Genomic DNA, 18455 nt, shown 5'->3' on the forward strand with positions numbered 1-18455 from the left:
ACCAGTAAGCCTGTAGTTTGCCTGCCTCTTGACCTGCTGGTAGGATACCTATCTAATTTGCCTTGGTGGCTTCCATTTCTCTGTAGTAAGTTTGTGTGTGTGTGTGTGTGTGTGTGTGTGTAATTTTTTTAAAGATAACATTCCTTGTCAGAATATAAACACTTGGAGACAGAGATTTTCCTATGTTCTTTGTATACCCTCTGCTTAGTATAATGTTAACACAATAATGTATGCTTGAATAAATACTTGCTATTTGGCAGGGTGAGCCTCCCCTTAATCCTTGGGTGCCCCCTTTTGTATTCTTTTTTTTCCTTTCTGACTTAGAATTTCCCTGCCTCTTACAGTCCTGATGCCCCTTTCCCATCCCTACTCCCCACTTCTGGGTTTGTACCACTTTATAATACAGAAGGCCTAGAAATGAGGACAATTCTCTAGGGATGGCCATAAACAAGCCAGAATTAAGGGTCACTGTTTCTCTTGTATCTAACTCTCTTAGTCTGGTATCGGACTTGAATTAGTTCAGCCAAAATAACATTAATTTTAGGGGATGCTATGTCAAATTGTGGATTCATATTAAGTTTGCAGGTTTTGGAAATCCTTAAGACTTCAAAAATATTACCCAGAGTCTGTCACGTAGGTATTGGCTCACACTCCCTACCAGCTTGATGTCCTTCCCAAACATGATTAGGGTGTCACCCCTTGGTTCCTCTAAGTCAGTAATAAAAATAGTGCATGGCAATGGACAGAGCCCTACCTGCTTCATGACCTTGGTAGGTTAGTCACCAATTGGAGAGGATCATGAGAATCCTAGCTGGAGACATTGAAATTCCTAGAACTTGCCCCATTCCCCCTCCTCCTCATTTTGAAGCTGAAAACTAGAGGAGCCCCAGGTCACAGAGTAGGCATTTAGTAAAATTAGGATCAACCCCAGATCCCATGCACTTTCTGTCCCATTTTGCAGCATAGATGAAAAGTGACTTCTGAATTTACCTGATGCCACTCCCTTGCAGCTCATCCTTCTCTATCTGGATAAATTATGGGAGACTTGGTCAAATGTCTCACAGATACCCAGCTCAACAGTTTCTCTTGCATTTCTCTGATTAATCAGGATGATCACACAGCCAATATGAGGGTTGTGCTTCTCTGACCAGCTGGAGGGCTCCCAGAATGAGGCTATCAGAATGGAGGAGAGCCTCAAGGTCATGTCACAATGAAGTGCCCAAAAGAGCTAAGGATAAACTTCACCAGGAAATGACTGACCTCTGTGCCAAGGAGAGAACTACAGCAGCCAAGGCAGGACTAGTGTAGAATAGAAATGAATTTCAAAAAAAAATTTACAGTGGAATATTAGGAGCAGTGTGGTCTCCCTCATAAACAGTGGAAAGTAATGGAGGGAAAAACAAATTTGTGGAAATCTTGGCAAGAGAACCCACTAAGCCAAAGCATCCCAAAGGCATTTCAGGATGGACCTGGAAGAAGGGCAATGAATGGAGGAAATGTAGAAAAGATTTATCAGAATTTCTAGAACACTTTTCCCTTCAAGGACAGTGGGGTTATCATATCTGGACTTCAATCTCCATGAGTGAGTAGCAGAACAGCAGGAAAAGATGCTGTGTTGGAGGCAACACCATTTCAAGGATATTGAGGAAGTGACTTTCAATCCATATGAAAGAGGGGCAGCCATCAAAAGCATGGAAAGATAACAGATAATATTAGAGAAAAAAGGATGAACAAAACATCAGTGACTCCTGACTATGTCTACAAAATCTTTATATTCATTGAAATAAACACACAAACAATTATATAAGACTTTAAGGTTTGCAAAGTATTTTACAAATATTATCTCTTTTTAGTCTCACAACAACCCTTGCAGGTGTTACTGATTATTCCAATTTTACAAATGAGGAAACTGAGGCAGAAAGACAGTAAGTGATTTGCTCAAGGTCACACCAGAAGTAAGTGTCTGATCCTGGATTTGGACTCAGGTCTTCTTGGTTCCAGGTCCTCTATCTACTGTGACAACTAGATTGGAATTTGAAAAAAAAGAAAAGAATGGACAGACTTTTTCCATATTATGTGTTGTAAGAAATCATCCACTCTAATCACATGATTGATTGAAAGGTATAGAGAATTTAAGAACCTAATATGCCTTTTGTTCAGTGACTATTAAAAAAGATTTGCTTTGAATGATCAAAATACTGCCTTGAACTATTCTTTCCACAAGGTATTTACTGTCCATACAATATTCAAAATTCCCTGGAAAATGTAATAGTAAGGCTACTTTGACCCCCACTCCTACCCAGCCAGTGTCAATATGTCAAGTGATTTAGGAAACAGAGGCATGCACATAAGGCATTTACTGCTACCACTGAGGATGACCCATCTAGAACCCAAATCAACATATGATTCCAGATTTTATTATTATTTTGTTATTAAATTGTTTTTGCAGTGCTAATTGCATCAAGCTTGGGGAATTGAGAACCCCCTAAATGAGACCCCAAATCTTTTGAAACAACTTGTCTAAATTGTTCACATAGGAAAACAAAACAGAAAAAAAAGCAGGAAGATGAAGAATGTCTGTTTTCCGAACTTAGATAAATTGAGATGCTTCCAAATGCAGCGGCCATTGGGGGATAATATTTCCTTTGTAGACTAACCAAATAAAGAAGATGGTGGATGCTTAGATAAACAGAGGTAGATTTAGGCTTTATGTCATGAAATCCTCCCCAACAAAATCATTTAACCAAAGTGGAATGTGTTGCCTTGGGTCTGCTGAATTCTTCTTCACTGGAACGAAGGTCAAGTGACCATTTGTTAGATATAAAACAAAGGGAATCTTTTTTCAAATACCCATTGGACCAGATGGCCTCTTAGATGGCCTAGTCAGCTTTCAGTTCCCAAGATTCTGTGATTCTTATAGTTTTTGATCTTATCCTTGAGTCAACTGCTCTTGGAAAAAGCTTTTTCAAAAAAAATTTAGGTTAAATATTGTTCTTCTCTTAGAGAATGTTGACATTTTGATGATATATTGACTCCCTCCAGGAGTCAAGGTGGGTCTTCCATACAAAAATATGTCATAACCATCCATGCATTCTCCTTCTCTCCACCTCCTGTTCATGTCTCAGCCCCAAACTTCTACCAGGATCTCTCTGATGGGCTAGGGATCTCTCTCTACCTCTCTTGACATTGCATACATAGATGGGGCTTCCTGATTCTCTCTATATGAATAGACTATCTTCTTTTCCATCATAGAGTCCTCCAAGGACATCTTTTATGATACTTTCCTTGGACAAGTCTTGACTAGCAATATGCCATGACAACTCACATCCAATACACACTTTTCTTTCTGTTGCACTATGGGAAAATGTCAACTTCAATTGTCTAGATCTTGTATTGTGTATTCTATGAATTTTAGAAATACAGGGTTACCAGAAAAGTATTATTGTCAAAAAATGGACCTTTGTTTTAAGGAGAAACTTGCAACTGAGAAAGCCATGGCATGGCATATTAAAAGCATTCTATTCTGTTCTCCTTTGGTTCATTTTCAATCCTCGCTAATCCTCCAGGTCTAGTGTTTGGCCAAGGCTCATGTAAAGATGAGCTCACTATATGTAAATTGTCCATTTACCTGCATGCCACATCCAGCATCTGGATAATAGACATTCTTCATCCACTTGTTTTTTCTGTTGTGGATGATCAAATTGAATACTACTGAGTCACTCTAGTTCTCTGTTCCCCCAGTATTTCAGGACTTGATATAGTCACAAAAGACCAAGCCGATTAATGTCGTCTCATCCTATAGGGAATTTCTCTTTATCTTGAACTCTGCCTTAGGCATCCTACACAATGGAGGCAAATGCCATTGATAAGCATAAATCTTCCTGTGGTTTGCTTCACTTAGTATTGATAATAAGAGGTCAGAAAACAAAGTGTTTTTTGTTGTTTCATCTTTTAAGGAGTCTTGTATGATTTTAACATACACATGGGAGACTCTTTCTTGGGGCCGAATCTTTAAGATATGTGCTTTGCCTGCCTGAAATAATTTTTTTTGATAGACAATAAACAAAAGTCAGAATGGGAATAGTATTTGTCTGTATCTTTGAGTCAACTGTGTGATGAGAATGTCTTATGGTAATGTTGGGACTTGGTGCATAATAGCCTTTGAACAAGCTTGTGTCTCATAAAGTGGGCAACAGTCTTTATCATTAAACCACTGGAATCATGGTTGGTCATTGAATTGGTCAGAAATCTTAATCTTTAAAAGTTGCTCATTTTTATGATGTTGGTCCAGAATGAGAAACAATTTTGAATATAGCAAATGGAGGAATTTGTTTTACTTGATTATTCATACTGATTATAAGGGATTTCTTATTTTTTCCCTAGTGGGGGTGGGAAGGAGAGAAAAACAAATGCTAGTTCATCAAAAATAATAAAATTTAATATTAAAAAAGAGAGAACATGCCTGTTTTTTCTCTGATTTTATTTAAGGGCATTCTCCACGAAGGAAAAGATTATTTTCATGAAAATGTTGTTGTGTTAAAAAAAAAGTCCAGGAGTTATTTGACATTTTCCCACTTTTTGTAGTAGTATAATGTCTGAGAGTTTTCATATCTTTGACATCTCCCCTTCTATTAGATATTTTGATGAAACTGAATCGCTGTTCATCTGTCTCCTCTAGGTGTCTCTGGCCTATGTTAGTTAACATGTGACATTGCCCCTTATTCAATTCCTTTTCCTTTCCTTTGTGTGACCCTGGGTTGATGTCTGTATTAGTGAATGTGTATTTTAAGGTTTTCAAATATTGTATTGTTTTCAATATTGTAAGGTTTTCAAAATTCCACATTGTAAAGACCAGTGGGAGCTGTCCTATCTGTGGAGTTGGCCCTTACGACAGATACAAGTGCTTGCGCTCCATCCTGTGAACATCCACAAGTGGGACTTGGCTGGAACCCTTGGGAAAGGGAACCACAGGGAAGGAAGGATTACAGAAGCCTTCCATGCTTGAACAAGTGGATTTGCTATCAGAAGTGAATATTTGCAGGTCATAGTCCCCTTGATGTGCCATTTCCGAGAATGCATTTTTATATTATGTACTGAAATGATAACCCATAATGGATCTGGGAAGACTCACTGGAATGGGTCTTGTAATAGATGATGTGTGCAATCATACCTGCTCAGGGAAATGCATACAGCTCCTGCTTTCCATCCCCCTCCACTGTCTCAGTGGGTTAGAGCTAGGAAAGAGAGCGACCCTGAGATACAAGATGTCCTGAGACAAGAGGAGGCATCAAGGGGTTCAGATCAAAGCTTTTGTAGATTTTAAACAGATACGTTTGACAAGTACCTGGGACGGTGACCAGGTGCCATGTCTGGGGATGCAACGATGTCTTCAAAAATATTATAACCCAGAGGTGTGGGATTAAAACAGGTCCAAAATTAATATGAAATGGAGTAGACTTACTTAAAAACCAAGAGCAAGGTAGACCATGAGGGGAATGAGGGCAGTGTCAGGTTGGGGCACCAGGGAGGTCATCTTGGCATTGCAATCGGCAAATTGCAATAGAATAGTTTTTATTCTTTTTATTCTTTTTTCCAATTACATGTAAAGTTAGTTTTCAACATTCATTTTTGTAAGACTTTGAATTCCATAATTTTCTGCTGCCTTTCCTTCCATCCTCCCCCATCCCTACCACAGAGAGTCATCTGAATCTCATAGTGTTTACTAAGTCTTCAGACAACAAAGTGCAGCAGTGGATGGAGCCAGGCAGAGCAGCCCTGGGACCTGGGCAAGTTATTCAGCCTTTCTCAGTCTAAGTTCATCTGAAGGGAGGAAACAAGCCTATCGACCACCTACTACCTGCCAAGGGCTTTTTGGAGAAAGGATCTTTGATGCTCAGAGCATCCCTGGAAGGATAGGTCTAGTATTGTCCTCATTTTGCACTTGAGGAAACTGAGGCAGGTGCATTGCTTAGGGTCCCATAGCTGGGAAGTGACTGAGACTAGGTGTGGGCTCAGGTCTTCCTCGCTCCTGGCCCAGCACTCAGTGCACTGTGGCACCCCCTAGTGACTGCCCTGTGCTCACTATCTCTGTGATGGTGGACTGCTTCAAGATTATCTAGCCCAGGGCCCTTTAGCCATCTCTGGTGAAGCAGCCTCTGCAGAGAGACCTTTGGAGCAGAAGAGAGGTTTTGTAAAATTCATAAACTCAATACCTAACACTGCAACAGTCCCATCCAATGATATTAAAATACCATCACATTACTCACACATGAGTCCATGTATGGACCCCAAGTTGAGGACCGTTTATCCTACCCCACTCCTCTATTTGCCAGATGCTGCAATGGAAACTAAAGGATCTCAAAATGGCTGGGCTATGATTTGTAACCGGGACTCGGTCCAGACTCCGAACCACCTCTCTTTCCTCTATGCCACACAGTTTCAAATGCCCCATCTACTAGGGAATTCATCTTTTCTATGCCCAAAACCAGATGTGATCCATTGGAAAATATGGACTGTTTCTTATCATTGAGTCTCCTCATGCTGTTCACTGAAGAAAGCACATCCGCACAATCCTCCTCCTCCTCCTCCTCATTGTTCACTGGGGAAAAGGCTGACTTTTCCTCACAGAACCATCCCATGACCCTGGCTGAGTTCCAGTCAGGGTCTTTGGGTCACAGAAAACCTGAAGATCTTGGGAGAGGCACCTGCATCACGGACAAGTTGGAGTGGTGCCCATTCTGGTTAGTGAAAACCAGCTGGGAGCACCTGGGTCCCCCATTGGCAGAGCTTGCAAAGGCCTTTAAAAAGGCATGCTGCCAACCACCATGAAATATGCAATTGTCCATCTGTTGCAAAAATAAAAAAAAAATCAAATCAAATAAAAATTTCTCATCCGTTGCCAACAATCTCACTAAGTACTGTCCAGTTTCTAACCCGCAGTTTCAGGGAGGGGGGGCTGATGGAGCTGGGATGAGTCTTGGGGAGTTTTTATAATGAGGTGAATGGAGTGGCAGTTGACTTCATTCAAGGCAGACTGGAAGAAGAGAAATGTGAGTCAGAGCATCCTGAAATAGGAGCAAGGATCTGAAGAGACTGGCAGACTCATTCCTGTACTTCTGTCCAAAGCCCTTCCCGTGTCATTCAAGAGAAATAAGGAGCTGATTCTTCACGAATTCTTGGGAGCAGGGTAATGAGGAGCAGGAGAGGGACCCTCAGCTTAAACCATCCTCTCCACGACACCTTAGACAGATCAATTGCTCTGTCATCATCATTATTGGGGACAAAATGGAAGCCAGAGAGCTTGAACCGATGACTAAGGTCATACAGGTGTGAGGTATAAAGTTAGGATTGGAATTTAGGTCCTCTGGCTTCATAGTCAGGTCCCTAACCACCTTACTCCACAGTCTCATGGAGTCATAAAAGACACTGTGTTATCTAGGGCTTTGGTGGATACTACAAGAGGGGAAAGCTGTCTAGAATGTCCTTATATGAGACATGTTAGAAATGATCTTCATTACCAATGGTGGGGATTTGGAATTTTTCTGGTCTCAGTAACTCAAGGACCATCTTTAAAAAGAGATAGGAAGGAGCCTAGAGAGCCTGCATTCATCACATCCCCGGGCCTTCAAAGCTTTTACATCAGGGAAAGTCACTATTTTTCCTCCAAAGGAACCCCAACAATTTCTACTACCAGGAATGATCTCTTTGATAGCTGGCAGACCATTTCCTTTCTTAGCCTAAGCTCTGGCACATGCATGAAACCAGAATGTCTTCAGTTTTGAGGCCATTGATTGGCTGGGTATCATCTGTGGACAAACATGGTTAAATTTGGAAAGACTAATCACTAAATTCTTTATAGAAGGAAAATAGCAGTAGCAACAGAATAATGGATTGAGCCCTGGGCCTAGAGGAAGACCTGAGTTAAAAATCCAGCTTCTGATATTTACTAGTGAACAACTGTGAGCAAATCACTTAATCTCTATCTGCCTCAGTTTCCTTATCTGTAAAATGGATATAATAGCACCTGCTCCATTGGATTGTTGTGAAGAACAGATAATATAATATTTGTGGAATGCTTAGCACAACCCCCAGTACCTCGTAGATACTCTATTCACATTAACTATTATTATTATAAGCTAACAATTTTAGAGTAATTAATTAATAATTTTATATAAACTAATAAAATATAATCATCAACATAGGTGTACTATTATAAGTATGTATATATTGCTATATTATAAAGTATATATTATACAACATAATTATGACAGACTCATATGTGTGACTATTTATATACAATCATATATAATTTTGCAATAATCATAATGGTAAAATAATGATAGATGACTAATTGAACATTTTATAATATATATTTATATAATTAATATTAGCTAATATATATGTATAGTGCCAGGTATGAAACACAGTGTTAAGAGTTCTCATTTTTAAAAATTTCATTTTATCTCATTTTAGCCTCATAATAACCATGACAGGTGAATACTACTATTAGTTCTATTTTACAGATAAAGAAACTGAGGCGGAGAGGGGTTAAATGACTTGTCCAGGGTGACACATTGAGAATGTCTGAGTCCATATTCAACTCAGGTCTTGCTGACATCAGACTCACACACCATCTGTTGCCATCTGGCTGCCCACCCAGATAAAGAATTGAAAGGTCCCATTGAATAACTGTTGTAATCATCTCTCACTTCTATAAGTAGACAGAGATTGAACTTTCTGCTTTTCCTGCTAGCCAGGAAAAAATATATTTAATTATTTAAAAAAATCCTGCCTTATTTCTTTCACAGTTCCTTCTCCTTCCTTATTCTATTAACATTTTAAAATTTGATTTCTGTTGTTTTCCCATTACCCTCATTCCAAAATAACATCTTTGGCCATCAGAATTTAAAAAGAAAAGGTAAATAGGAAGGCAGCAAAACTCCCTTATAGACCAACTGAGTTGGAAAGTAAATGGAATATTCTACCTACTTAGGTCAATGTGTTTTCACAAATCATCCAGGTCCCAGCTTTTTAGTCATTTTTTATACACAGCATGTGCACGCACATATAAACCTCACGCAATACCACAGAAATGATATATGTAACATATAGGTATATGTATGAAAGCATATTATATATGCATCCATATGAAATTCAGTCCCATTTAATTGTTCTTATTTTTTCCATTTAAGCTTTGTTGTCATTGTCTATTCCTATTAATCCTGCCTCTATGACATCACCTCAGTTCATACAAAGATTTTCTTTTTTTTTAATTTTTTAATTTTTTAGGGTTTTTTTTTTTTTGCAAGGCAGATGGGGTTGAGTGGCTTGCCCAAGGCCACACAGCTAGGTAATTAATTAAGTGTCTGAGATGGGATTTGAACCCAGGTACTCCTGATTCCAGGGCCAGTGCTTATCCACTGTGCCACCTAGCTGCCCCCATACAAAGATTTTCAAACATATCTGAATTCATCATATTCTCCTCATACAGTTCAGTATTGCGTTTCGTGGGTCACAATGTGTCTAGCCATTCCACCCAATGGGCAGGCACAGCTAGGTGGCTCAGGAGACAAAGTGGTGAGCTTGGAGTCAAGAAGATTTCAAATTTATCCCCAGACACTTCCTAGTTGTGTGACCATGTGCAACTCTTTTAACTCTGTTTGCCTCAGTTTTCTCATCTGTAAAATGAACTGGAGAAAAAATGGCAAACTACACTCTAAATGGGGTTAGGGAAAGTCAGCCATGATGGAAAAAACAACAAAAGATCTGTGGGTGTCTGCTTCATTTCTAGGTCTTTGTAACCATGAAAACTGCTACTAAAACTATTGTGGTATTAATACCACCTTTTGTTCCGTCTTTGACCTTAGAGTATATGCTGAATAGCAGAATTTCTGAGTCAAATGTCTGGAAATGTTAATCCCTTTATTAGCATAATTCCAAATTGCTTTTCAAAATAGTTCCACTAATTCATGGCTCCACCAACAGTAGATATTAGTGTACCTGCCTTCCCACTTCTATCAATATTTATATCTTTGGGTTTTTTTTTTCCAATTTTCTGTTTATAAGATAAAATCTCAGAATCGTTTTGACTGGATGGAATGGAAGTTGAGTTCCAAATGGAATGAATTCTGAACCTGAAGTCAGGAAGACTCAATTTTAAATCTAGGTTCATGCCTTTACTAGCTGTGTGACCCTGTCTGCCTCAGTTACCTTATCTATAAAATGGAGACTTATCTCCCTGGGTCATTGCAAAGATGAAAGGAAATAATATTCATCAAATACTTTGCCGACCTTAGCGCACTATGTGCACACCAGCAATCATTGTTACTTATCATCGTTATATAGTATCATAATTAAGATCATCATTTGCGCATCCTTTACTGTTAGCACTTTGCTTCCCTCTTTCATAATTGTGGATAACTGATGATTCTTTAAAAATTTGTTATTCATATCTTTCGACTTCTTCGACTTTGTCTTTTCTTTTGAGCTAGGACTCATCAAACCTGCCTTGGTGGGGGTGATTTGCCAGTTCTTTCTCATCATCCCAGAAAATTGACACCGAGATAGTTTATGATGGAGCTCTGGGATGCCAGGTGGACCCACTGTTACCTCACATTGCAGCGGCCCCATATGGGAAGTGAGATGGGATGGGGAGGGGGCAGGCACTTCACAACCTTCTGGCTTCTCTGCTGGAACTGAAGTCGGGCTTTGTTGTTCTATCTTCCAATTGTTTGATATTTCAACAGAGAAAAACAGACACTACATCTGCACAATTGTCTCGGGTTAAATGTTTTCTAATTTTCAAAGTGATTTTTACATGGATTATTCCACTTGGTAAGTGCCAAAAATACTTCTAGCAGGGGGTGGGGGGCAGTTTTTAACTGTCTCCTCTTTAGTGGAGAGAAATGGAAGATAATGTGAAGGGTCCTGGAAGATGGAGGGATTTAGAGTCTGGCAGTCTGAGTTCCATGTGTGGAAGGTACAAAGATATTTTCAGGTTCAGGTTAAGGGGGTCTGTTTGTATAAAATATCAACAATGAGAGGGTGCCAGAATGGAGTGGCTTGCCTTGGGCGAGAGTGGGTTTTTCCTCATTGGATGGTTTCAGATAGAAAACTGAATAATTATTTGTTAGGGTTATTGAGGAGGAAATGTTTGTTCAGGACACCCATTCCCACACTCGCATCTACTTCCCTGTGCCCTCCAACTAGATCACCTCATCTCCCCCAAAGAACTTTCTATGCCCCTCCAGGTAAGACTCTGCCCTGCCTCTGCAGAGGGTGTGCCAGGGACGGCCCTTTGTTCCACTCCACATCTTGTGACTTCTTTTAGAGTTCAAGTCCCTGGAAGCAGAGCTTGTGTCACCTTGCATTTGTATCCTAAGAACTTGGCCAAATGCACAGCACTGAAAAGACACTTAATAAATGTCTTCACTGATTCAGAGATTGATTTTATTTCACATTGAATGACAGGCCTCTGAGGTCATTTCTGATTTTGTTGCTGTTGTTGTTCAGTTGTATTCAACTCTTCATGACCCCATTTGGGGTTTTGTTGGCAGAAATACTGGTTTGCCATTTCCTTCTCCAACTCTTTTTGTGGATGAGGAAACTGAGGCAAACACAGTTCAGTGACCTGTCCAGGGTCACCCAGCTAGTAAGGGTCTGAGGATAAATTTGAACTCACAGAGTCTTCCTGCTTTCAGATCTCGAACTCTGTGCAATATGGCATCCCCTGAATGCCCTCTTTTCTGAGTTCAGGTCTAACTTTTTTGAGACTTCGCTTTGCCCACTTAGTGACCGTGACATCTTGAGCAGTCATTTGCCTTTCCAACTCTGTTTCTTTCTCAGAAATATTAGGAACCTGGATTAGAATAGAGGATGCTCTAGTTCTCCAGAGTTTGATGTAGTAGAGAGAGAGTTTGAATTTGGAGGAAAGGGACCTGGATTCCGATCCAAGGAGTGCTACAACGATCTGGAAGACTCAGCGCAAGTGACTCCCTCTCACAAAGCTGCAGTTTCTTCTTTCAATTTGTTTCTTATCAATCAGAGAAGCATTTCCTGTTTCTTCAGCCTAGGCTCTCATAATGCTCCTTGAGTGAATGAGAACACTTTTCTGTACGAACATTTCCAAGTGAGTAAAAATAAGAACCCGACAAAGGACATCATTGACATTTTCCCTTAATTGCTTTTCTTTTAAAAACAACCAGAACAAAAATTCCATCTAATCCAACTGAAAGGGTCATAAGAGAATCAGGAAGAGACACTAAGGGTCATCTAATCCAAACCCACACTGATCTCAAAGATGAAGGAAGACTCAGAGAGGTCTTCCATTTGATTCACTTTACAGCTTTTCTTGTCTTCTTCCCCACCTTTGTTCCATCACCATTCAAGGCCTCTAATTCTGCTGAAGCCCTTGCCAAGGAGTGACCCCTGTCAGCCCTTTGTTGACCCCAGTCAGGTTGGGAAGGCTTTGGACTACAGACCTGGGTTCTGACACAGGCGTAACTTGGGTTGGCTGCTGGTGGGCAGCTAAAAGTTTTTTTGGCTAGGACCATACTAGAAGAAGGTGAGATCTGCTCTGGTGACTCAGCTGCTGACATTGATTGCATCTATTTTCTAGGTGGCATGTATATGTATATATATATATACACACACACACACACACACACACACACACACACACACACACACATATATATTTATATGTAGGTCCGGGTTGTCTCCACCATTATCATATGTCTTGGTAACCTGGTGAGGAGTCCCATCTGTGGCAGATATCCTCAATTGATAATTGTTGTTTGACCTAGTGTTCCCATTGCCGATATAGTTCATTGATTCATTTGGATGGATGATGCCACCCTCAGTTTCCCTTGCCCCAGAGCTTCACATTTCCCCCAGCATGGCTTATCTGGGACAGTGGCCAGGAGGGAAGAACCAAGCAGTCAGCCTTTCCTGTCTCCCCAGTAGAACACTTACAGACATAGACTTCAGGCGTTTCTAAACAAAGGAGCAGTTCACTAGAGCCTCTTGGTTCTCAGTTGATGGCATTCCACAGAGGCAAGGGTGTCCAGGCCCCACTGGCTGCTCTGACAGATGATCTCCTTGGGGCTACGGACATCAGTGTTTATTCTCCTGGATCAACCTGCTGGCTCAGATCCTGTCAGTGATGAGGTGTTCTGGCTTCCGCTCTGAGATTTACCTGAATGAATGACGTTACCCTTGGATGGGTAAAGTAATTTGTCTCCAGCAGAGAAGGCTTGTGATGGGTAGCTGCCCTTCCTCCCTGAGGCACCTCAGCTGTGGAAGATCACAAAACTCCCTTGGGTTTTCTCTCTGGGACACATAGTGAAGACAGTCCCTGAAAGTTCCTGCTTAACCCAGCTGGAAAGGGGCAGATGGAGTGGACTCTTTGTCACCTCCAGGGCTTCCTGAGGACTTCCTTTCACCCTGTGTTTGTAGAGGGAGGAAAAGGGAAGCTTATAGCTGACCAGATTGAGAGGATGATTCTAGGAAAATGGAGAGGCCCAAGAGTGGCTGCTAAGGCTGCTGAGATGGACACATGACTCCCTTTTTCTAAAAGAAGAAGGATTGGAGTAAGGTGGTCACGACTCAACATGGCTCAAGGTACTGAAGGTGAAAAGCTGTTGCAAACAAAGAGAGGAGGTAAAGGCAGCTAGACATATACATAAACATATATTCATACATAGATACTTATATAACTTATGTACACACTTATATATGATATATTTCAATATCATATGATACTGTCTCCCAAGTTAAGACTAGTTTCCCCTAGGCAATCAGGGATCAGGGGTGGCCTCCTGCCTTCTGAGAACCTCCTATCCATGGTACCCACTGAAGAAAGCCTGTAGAACTGTATTTGCCCTGAGAAATCCTTTTGATATTCTCCTAGTATAAGTGTCTCTTCCTGAGATGGATTATTATTTGTCCAGTCTCACCCCCAGCACTAATCTCTTAATGTAAGGGGTGATTAGGAGGAGTGGTGAGGATAAAATGGGATTAAGAAATAAGGCTCATGACTTAATGATTAACAGTGGAATTATGAATGGATCAATATAGCTATACATGTGATAAGGAGGGTGAGAAAATGGGTCCCATTCCCATGGTACACTGCCAAGTTTAATGGGAATCTTCCTATCCAACCTAAATAACTGTCCTCCTTTGACCCCAATCCCATGCATTGACCTAATTGGGCACACTGTGGCAAGTTTCTTGAAGGTAGCAGCTGACTGCTTTGGTTTTGGTCTAGCCCAGTGTATCACAGATGGTATAGACCCTCCATTAATACTTGATGATTGATTGATTGTTAAGAAAAAAGAACCTTTTAGCCAAACACCTCAAGTGATCTCTGGGTTGCTTTTTGACCTATCTGTAGGATGTTGACTACTGAGGGATACAGTCCTCCCCAGTGACTATCTCTGGGTATGATATTCAACCTCCCTTATGTCTCAGGTTTTTCCTCTCCTAACTTTCAGCTAGTCTCAGTTACCTCTTGGGTAATTTCCAGTTTTTTATCTAAAAGGTTACATTCAGCTATAACTACCTCTAAAGTCACAGAAGGATTGCAATCTGCATTAGTGGATGAGTTCCTACAAAGGGTAAAGCACGGAGCTTATGAAGCATGGTAATATGGGAAAATGGAATGCCTTCCATGTGGAGCTGGTGGAGGTAATGTGACCCTCACATTTTGATGCCCAACTCAAGAATTCACAGCTGCTCTTATCCGGCTTAATTTTTCAGGTCTCTAGAGGACTTGTGCTTCTGTTTCCAAATAAATTAACCATCCAAATGCAAAGGAGTTCCTTGGAGAAAGTCACAGCCAGAAGTGTCACCCCATTGTCTTAGAACATTGTAAACTTTCGAGAAGCCAAGAAGTGACAGTCTATTGTGGTGGAAACACAACTGGTCTCAGAGTGCCATGGATTTCTATCCTGGAATGACCACCACCCAGATGAGTAAACTCAAGATGTCACTTAACTATTCTTGGTTTTGTCATCTTTAAAAGAGGGAGATGGACCAGAGTCAATTTGATAAATATTTTTGACAATTTGTCACTTTCCAATTTGACAAGTATTTTTTTAAATTTCTCTCATGGATAAAGAACTAGGTAACAAAGACAAAATAGAAAAATACTCAGAATTCAAGGGTGATCAGGTGTTTTCCTCATACTATCTCTGTATGAGAAAAGTCGTGATCATTTTACCATCTCCATTTTTCAGCTGAGGGAACTGAGGCTCAGGGAACTGAAGTCACTTATGCATAATTTCTATTCTGTATCTTATGTCTCCAGGTCATGAAATATTTCTATTGTAATACCAAATACCAATACCATTCTAGGTATTTCTATTGCAATACCAAAAGGACTATGGGGAAATGACCTCCTAAATTGGAGTTTCTGGAATCCTTTTTGACCCCTTGGTTAAAATCTCTCCTCAATACCCCAGTGTTCCCCCAAATCTTAAAGATTCTTTCAATATGATAGGTACAGGTTCTTCTCTTAGTGGCTAGATCTTCTTTCTGCCTCCTCCTTTGTTTTGAGTTTGAATTTCATGGTTTAAAAATAGTAAAACTGAAACAATCAAACAAAAACCCAGCTACTTGGGAAGTTTGACTTGTCACATGCTCATTTTGTGGCATAACTCCCATAAATGTTAATGGAACCTTAGGCTGAATTAAGAGGTGAGGTGTTTACTATGCATGGGATACTACATGTAGACCTGGAAGGTCAGGATATGATCAGAGGTCATCAAGTCCACCTCTCTCATTTTACAGATGAGGAAACTAAGCTGAGACACTGAGGTGAAGCAATTTACCTAGTGGCCCAGATAGCCATCATCAGCAAAGGAAGAGCACCAAAGTAGAGAACACTTCAGAGAATCTAAGTCCTCAGACTATGGAAACAAAATTGAATCACAATTGTCTCCCAACCTCTTAATTCCATCGATGAAGAAACTGAGGCTCTTATTTGAGGTCATATAGTTAGAAAGGGGATGTGACAGTCAATATAACACTTACATTTGAAAAACATCACGTACTTACTATATGTAAGGCACTCTACTAGGTGCTGGTAATTTTTTAAAAAAGAATTAGTACCTGTCCTCAAGGAATTTACATTCTACTTGGGGAAGGAGACATAGTACATGTATAGATGAGTAAATGAAAATTATATATAAAGTCATACAGAGCAATTTCGAGAGGGCAAAATCTCCCTGAAATCTGGGTATAAGGATAGGTCTTGTGAAATAGGTAGCATATGCATTGTCGTTTGGAAAAGAGAAGAAATTACACAAGACAGAGGTGAAAGGAGAGGGCATTCCAAGCCTAAAGGACCTGTTTATGGAAGAGGGAGATGGAAAACCATTTGTGGGTACATAGCCTGAATCACCAGGGAAGCTTAGGGTCAGGTCTGTCTCAGAATCCTTAACATGTCATTGGAAATGAAAAATGAAAAAAATGAAAAATGAATGAAATAAATGAATGAAAAAAATATGATGAAGCATATCGTCAACCTTTTGTTAGAGAAGCAATTGACTGAAGGTCCACGATGAGACAGATGTGCGCATTACAAAACAGATTTCTTTTCATTGATCATATTTTTGTTGCAAAAAGGAGTTTTTGTTTTGAAAAAAAAGATGTTTGCAAAAATAATGTAAAAAATAATGATGGAGCTGGAGAGCAGAGATCAAAGTGTATCTTTGAAAAATTTAAAAACACATGGAAGAGACCAAAGGGAAGTTCAGAGTGGGACACAGAGGAGCAGAGCTATGCACATAATGCCACATCACATTTAATGAATAATAAAAAGAACAAGATATGTTTCAAGGTTTCATGGTATGAGTTCCATTTTCAAGTCTTTGGGAAAATAGCATCATGCAGTAGGAAATAGAACAAGAAACTTGCTGTCGGGGAGACCTGGGTTTTGTGACCCCTGTATGCGAGACACTCAGGATGAAGTGACTTGCCCAGGGTCATGTAGCTAGTTAGTGTCAAGTGTCTGAGGCTGGAATCGAACTCCTGTCCTCTTGACTCCCAGGCCAATACTCTATCATCTAGCTGCCTGACTATAATAACAAGCCTGTAGAGAAGCACTGGGAAAATATACTTCTTTCCTTTGCAAATACGGGGGTTATGGCTGTGGACTATGGAATATCCTGGCAGTGATCATCTTGCCTTGAGCTGGTGCCACCTTTTCCCTTTTTCTTTTATATTTTTTGGTTACAAAGGCCAACTCACTGTTAGAGAATAGGGTGTAAAGGACTTAGAAAGGAAAGCAATGTACAAACAAGTGCTATCAATAATATATGATTTTGAAATGAAGAGAGTGTCTGGGAATAGACTTGCATTTCTGAACTGCGACAGAAAGGTTGGAGCCAGACTTGGTGGACCAAATCAGAAATGGTAAGAATGTCTTTACCTAAAGTCTTGCAAAACTAATAAAAAAAAAGCTTCAAATCACAAAGAAAGGGGGTTGGGAGTTCCTATGTCTAGGTACCAAACAAGTTACTATGGAACATAGAAGAAAGCACTGTAGGGAAGACAAGAGTTGTAGAGATGCCCAGAAATTCACAGGAGGCAAAATCCAAGAATGGAGCCAACAATAAATAAAATTCAGGGACTTCTGTTTTTGGGCACAGATGAACTAAAAATGGTTAAAAAACAGTGTGAACTAGAGACTTCCGAATAAGTGTGGTATTGTCGGCATTGGAAATCAAGAAACAACACTATTAATAATTGTTAGTAATTGCTATTATCATTATTTCTCTATCATGTTGTAACTTCTTTTTTTTTTGCAAGGCAAAAGTGGCCTGCCCAAGGCCACACAGCTAGGTAATTATTAAGTGTCTGAAGCCACACAGCTAGGTAATTATTAAGTGTCTGAGACCAGATTTGAACTCAGGTACTCCTGACTCCAGGGCCAGTGCTTTATCCACTATGCCACCTAGCCACCCCTATCTTGTTATAATTTCTGAAGAGTTGATTTAACCTTATGGCATCCATGTGAGTTAAGGACTGTAGGTAGCTGCTTTACAGCTAGGGAAGGAGGATCAGAGAAGCTCAATGGCACACCCTGGACAGAGAGCTAGTGTCGGAGGAGGAATATAAACACAAATCTTCCCACACCTAATCCCCAATTGTCTATTACAATCTGATTCTTGGAGGAATGCAACTCTGCTTTCATAGTTTTAAGTACCTTCCTCTATGCCCTTGCCATTGAAATTGCAAAGTATTAAAAATGAGACCTTGATTAGCCTGGGAGTTCTGGAGTTTTGCACAACATTCCTCTCTCCTTTGTAGCAGATGTAGCAATTCAGTGGCTGCCACTACCTTCATGGGAGTCCTTTGCAAATGCTGATCATGAGCAGAACAATAGGAGATAGCCAAGTGTTCTAGGAAATGATGTTTCTTGTTATCTTTGGTTGTACAAGAAAGCCGGTTCT

The sequence above is a fragment of the Macrotis lagotis genome, chromosome 4, assembly GCF_037893015.1.
Source record: "Macrotis lagotis isolate mMagLag1 chromosome 4, bilby.v1.9.chrom.fasta, whole genome shotgun sequence".
NCBI lineage: Eukaryota > Metazoa > Chordata > Mammalia > Peramelemorphia > Peramelidae > Macrotis > Macrotis lagotis.